Source organism: Chenopodium album, chromosome 10 (genome assembly GCF_948465745.1).
Source record: "Chenopodium album chromosome 10, dcCheAlbu1.1, whole genome shotgun sequence".
Taxonomy (NCBI): Eukaryota; Viridiplantae; Streptophyta; class Magnoliopsida; order Caryophyllales; family Amaranthaceae; genus Chenopodium; species Chenopodium album.
The window spans coordinates 25,178,330-25,184,123 of NC_137843.1; the positions used below are offsets into that span (position 1 = coordinate 25,178,330).

At 38.9% G+C, this 5,794-nt stretch overlaps 1 non-coding gene across 1 annotated transcript; it reads right to left on the bottom strand.

Annotated features, from left to right (window-relative positions):
• Window positions 1-5,430: 5,430 nt before the first annotated feature.
• LOC145565771 (small nucleolar RNA R71) lies at window positions 5,431-5,536 on the bottom strand. Its single transcript, XR_014095150.1, has one exon. It is a non-coding gene; the product is annotated as a small nucleolar RNA R71 (small nucleolar RNA).
• Between the last annotated feature and the right edge of the window lie 258 nt (window positions 5,537-5,794).

The window sequence follows — 5,794 nt, forward strand, 5'->3', positions numbered from 1 at the left end:
ACGAACTTCTCCTGAAAATAAAAGAAAACAAACAAATAAAGGGGAAAAAGGCGAAATAAACCAAGAAATGCATGAAAATGGAAAATCTACTAAGGAAAATGCAAACTAAAGAAATAAAGAGCAAAATTAAGGAAAAGGGAATAAAAAGGGCTACAAAAGAGAATGAAAATCACTCTAAAAGGGATCAAATGAGTGCCATAAATGACACTCATCAAATTCCCCCAAGCTAAACTTTTGCTCGTCCTCGAGCAAAACCAAGCAAGAAAGAATGAGGATGAAAGACTTATTCAAATAAGAAAAAGAAAGACATGAGATGAGAATATACACTAAGACTCACTATCGTAGGAATCACGATTGTTTTTAGCTACAACAAGACCTTTAAACCCCTAGATCGCTCTAGAGGACGAGTGATGGTCTCGTAAGGGTTTCCTAAGAGGTTTACCCATAACTCTTTGAAGTAAAATGAGGCAAAATCATTAAAAGAAAAGAAGGTAAATTAAAAATTCAAACAAATAGCTCTTGACAAGGACTTTTGCAAACAATTAAATGTAAGTGAATAAACACTTTTCTATATGATAGGGGTATACATGCTCAAAGATATCTAAGGTTGATTGAAGCATAAGATATGTTACACGTAGAGAACTAATGAGGCACAATCCACTTTTATGCCAACCAATCTACCGCGTTCTCCCAATGGTTTCAAATCTACCCTTAGTAAGCATCTCAATGGTTCCTCGAAGGAACCGGAAGAGAATAAAGTTTGAGGTTTCTCGACATCTCGGCTATTACATACCGCTCTATAAGCTTGCCCTACATCTCCCTCCATCGACTAGTGACTCAACCACAAAGGTCTTGGAAAGGGTTGTAATGTAAAGGCGAGAAGGGTGAGGGTAGGCTACAATTTGAAATTTGGTGGTATACCTAAATCATGAAGCAAAGATTGGCTAAATCTCAACACCAAAACCAAGTAATCACCAAACAAAAACACAACTCCCCCAAGCTTATTCAAAGCCAAGAATCACAAACATATGTACAAAAAGCGTAAGAACGCTTCCCCCCAAGCTTGAACAATGCATTGTCTTCAATGCTTAAAATAGGGAGAAAGACACTTACATCAAAATATTTTTGAGCTTTTCATTTCACTTTTTTCAATTTTTGTCAAAGCTTTTGAATGCACATTTCATTTTCTCATTTTTTCATTTTTCATTTTTTTACTTTATTGTCCTCGCCTCTTTTAACTATGGACGGCTTTTTCAACATTTGCATTTGCTTATTATTCACAAATATTTACAACACAAACTTGCGTTCATCAAAAGAACCAAACAATCATTCGCATCCACCAAACCTCCAACATAAGAGACCAAATGCTTCACAAAAACCAAAGATGGGAACAAAAATGAAACAAAAGGCTCAAGAACTAAAGATGTGGCTTGAAATGAAGGGTAAATGGCTCAAATGGTTAGCAAGAAAGCAAATGAAAACCTAAAATAAAGAAGTGAAAACTATTCTAGAAACATAAAAATAACCACCCCGAAAAGATGTCTTTGTCCTTTCTGAATGGCTCGGTCGCGATCTCGGGAGATGAAAAGCAAACTCTAGATAAAGTACATAATAGTCAAGGATCCATGTACCGCTCAAGCAAAATATGTAGAAGGCTTGAAAAGAAAGAAACCTCATAGGGTTGTAGCAAAAACTCACTAAAGGCGTCAAATCCACCAAAGGAAGCAACTCCATCTTCCCACACACTAATAGAATCCGGCATCAAGGCCCCAAAAGGTCTAAACCGCTACCTTAGCATACCCTATCCTAGAGTCAACCATGGATACTCTCAAAGCATGCACACCAATAAGACATAGGAAGACACATATTCAAATGAAAAATCACGGATGGTAGTATGTCCAAATACAAGAGCTAAACAAGTAAAAGGAAAATATAGCCTCAAAATCTTTTTGTGTGTTTTTATTTCATCAAAGCAAGAAAAAGGACCCCAAACACGCTAGGTTTTACAAGGCAAACATCCTTGAACAATCAACTCTTCCTAAACTAAACCTATTCTAAGCAGTCAAGAAAGAAAAAGGAAGAAAAGATATAGAAGAATCTCACCGGGTACTCCAAGCAATGCTAATGAATATAAATGAAGGGAAGCATAAACCTTCATGATGCTCCAAAAGCAAAAGCAAGGATAGCATTCCAAGTGAGAAATTAAAAAAAAAAACTATATATAAAAAGAAATTGTTAGTAACTTCCAAACAAAAACTCAAGACATCTAAACTGAGAAAAAAATGATCATAGAATTAGAGAAAGAGAATCATATAGCAGAGAGAAAATTTATCCATCCAGAAAACAATCAACCAGCATAAAAACAACGGTCAAGCAACAGACCAACATCATATCATCATCATTAGAAAACAATCGCAACAAACAGAAACCAACATAGATCATCATCAGAAAGAGACACCAAGTCAAAGACAAAACCATGGTGAACCACAAAAGCAAGGGGGGGAAACAACGCATCACAACAAACATAAGAATACTCCCCCAAGCCTAAAATGAGCTACCCCCCCCCCCCAAGCCAAAACCAAGCAACAAGCTGGAAAAATAATCAACACAAAAGCAAACGAGCATAAAAGGGAGGGTAGCCAAAATGGCATCACTCGGCACTGTGTTAAGAGGTAGAATGGGTACTCCCCTCACCAACCTCAGAAGAAACATGGCTTATGACATCATCCACATCCATAGGACCCTTTCCCTTCAACCGACTCTCCTTCATGGCCTTGTCCCTAGAAAAATAGTGGGACTAATCATCTAGAACAGGCTCACCCAAGAGCCCCCATCGGCCGAAAGTCTTAGGATTAGGGAATGGGTTAGGGTTAGCCGAGTCATAAGCAAAGTCACACCCTCCAGGCCTCCTGTAGTCGTAAGAGGTCGGAGAGGTCCCCTTAATCTCATGGGGACGCACATTGGGTCCCTCCCAATAGGGATAGCACAATCTAGGTCCAAGGGTCGGGTCATACGGGGCCCATTGAGGTATGGGTCCCTATTTACCGAGAGGTAAAAATAGTTAACATAAGGCTCAATCTCCCCCCTCATTACATGCATATCATAAACTTGCCTAGCGGATGAGTGTCATTTATGGCACTCTTAGGCTAGGTTTTCTTTATAGTTTTGTTCTCATTTTTAGTCCTTTTTGCCGTATTTTTACATAATAATGCTTGCTTTGCGTGTTTGTGTGTAAGTTTAGAGAAATACATGCTTTTAATGGTTTTCTTGTCATTTTGTTCATTTCTCGAGTATTTCTCTCGATTCTTTGTTTCCTTGACTTGTTTTGTAGGTGTGTTGAGTTTCCCGAGGTATAATCACCAAGGAGAAAGCTCGAGCGCATTCAAGAAAGTTAATGGAGCAAATTTCGGGTTTTCGAAAACGCAACTCAAGTTAGCCTCAGGAGCTCGAGGGCCTTGGAAGTTATGCTTTGGCTTGAGGCATTCAAACGCTTGGAAGATAAAGGAGCTGCCCTTCTCACGAGCATCGCCTCGAGTGCACCAATGATAGGGATGCTCGAGAGCGCGGAGATTGATCGAGCAAGCGAAGGAGGCAAGGCCACGAGCATCTAGCAGGGGTGCACGCGTGGCACAGGGGGTGCGCGCGCGGCACAGGGGGTGCGTGCGCGCAGACCCGCCTATGCCTGCGCGCGGCCTGGTGGTGCGCGCGCACCAGGCGCCCCGCCCCCTTCACTCTTTTCTTCTATTTATACCCTTAAACTTTTCCTTTTTAGGGGACGACTTAATTTGTACTTGACATATATTTTTCCAGAATTAGTAGAGAGAGAAAGTATAGAGGGAAGCTTAAGATTACTTAATTGTACTTGAAATTGATCTTTGAGTTCAACTTGATCTTGGATTTTTTCTTCTTATCAATGAATGTTTGTGAGATTTCTTTCCTATGAATTTACTTCTATTGCAATTTCCTTTAATTTTTTAATGTTTGATTTAAATTTCCTTTAATTTTTGAATGTTTGATTTGAATATCATTCTTTGCTTTAGAATTTGTTGAGAGATTGAATTCCTTCTTGATTAAGCTTGAAATGAATATGTTTGTGATTCAATTTGTTTTGTTTTTCAATTTCACCATGATTAGTGAGTAGAATAGTTGCTAGGGAGAAGGGAAAGCATGCTTGATTAATGGTTTTTGCTAGTTAATAATCCTTGATTAATTGAATTGTTGCAATTAAATTGGTTGACATGGTTGTGCATGTAATTAATTAGACTAGGAGTGATCAACCTATAAGATTAATCTAGATTGCATTGCAAATTTCAATGACATGAACCCTTGATTTGAGAATTGCTTTAATTGATTGAATTTGATTGTGATTTTCCTAATTAGCCATTCATAGTGAACCCTAGCTTGGCTTATAGGAGATAGCTCTTGAATTCCTTTGATTGTAACTATTGTTTGTCCTTTTCAAAGTTTGAATTGATTGAGTGATCCTTCAATTAGCATAATCATTGAGCTTGCTTGTGGAACCTATATCCCTAGTGTTTAGTATATTGAATTTCTCGATTTATCTAGCTTTCTCGATACCTTAGTTTCCAACCATATCTTTCTTCAATCTTCGAAGTAGCTTGACCTAGGCTATAGCTTGCACCTACTCATTCCTTTGGGTTCGACCTTTGACTTACCATATACTCGTATTAGGTTGGTCGAGTGTTTATAAATTTTCTTTGGCTCTAGGAAAGGGTAGAAAATGACCTACTTTCCCCTACGTCAAAATTGACGCCGTTGCCGGGGAGTGATATTGGTGCTTTGTTATAGTTGTTGAGTCTATTTCACCTTTAATTGAAAATACAAAAAGATTTTCTTTTAGGCTACACTTGTAGCCGTGCTACTAACCATTTCTTTTGAGATTTTATGCATAGAGCACGTGGTCGTTCACTAGTGTCATTTGATCCGGAAATTAAGAGAACTATTGCAAGGTTAAGGGGTGCTAGACGATCTTTGAGCCCTAGCATTTCAAGTGAAGAAGAACCACAATAAGAGGAACAAGCAAGAATGGGAGAAATCCAAGGGTGACGTTGAAAGAATTGGGGATTCCCGGTGCATATAGATTTGAGAGTGGGATTTCTCCACCTACAACACCGGCAAATGACTTTGAAATAAGACCAGCAATGATCACTTTGATAGAGAGGCGACAATTTAGTGGGGCCAAGCATGAAAGCCCGCTAAATCATCTCAAGGAGTTTGAAAAGTATTGCAATACTATCAAGGTGAATGGAATTTTCCAAGAATTTATCCGCCTCAAGCTTTTTCCCTTTTCGCTCATAGGGCGTTCCTTGGAATGGCTAGACAAGGAAGTCAAGCTGAATTTTCTATGGACATGGGATGAAGTGACCAAGGAGTTTCTATCCCATTTCTATCCACAAAAGAAAATGGCAGAGGCTAGAGCTTTGATTCAAGGTTTCAAGCAAAAGCCTAGAGAGAGTCTCTATGAAGCATGGGAGAGATACAAAGAGTATCAAAGAGAGTGTCCTCACCACGGAATTCCTACGTACCAAATTATTCAAATCTTCTATGAAGGCCTTAGTCCTCAAGGAAAATCATGTTTAGATGAAGGAGCCGGAGGTCCTATCATGAACAAAACGGAAGAGGAAGTGGTAGACATAATTGAAGACTTAGTGAGGTACTATAGAGATTGGCAAGATGGAGAAAGAGAGTCAACTAGCAAGAGTAGCTCTTCGGTGTACTCGGTTAATCATCTAAATGCAATCAACAATAAATCCTCACAAATGACAAACTTGGG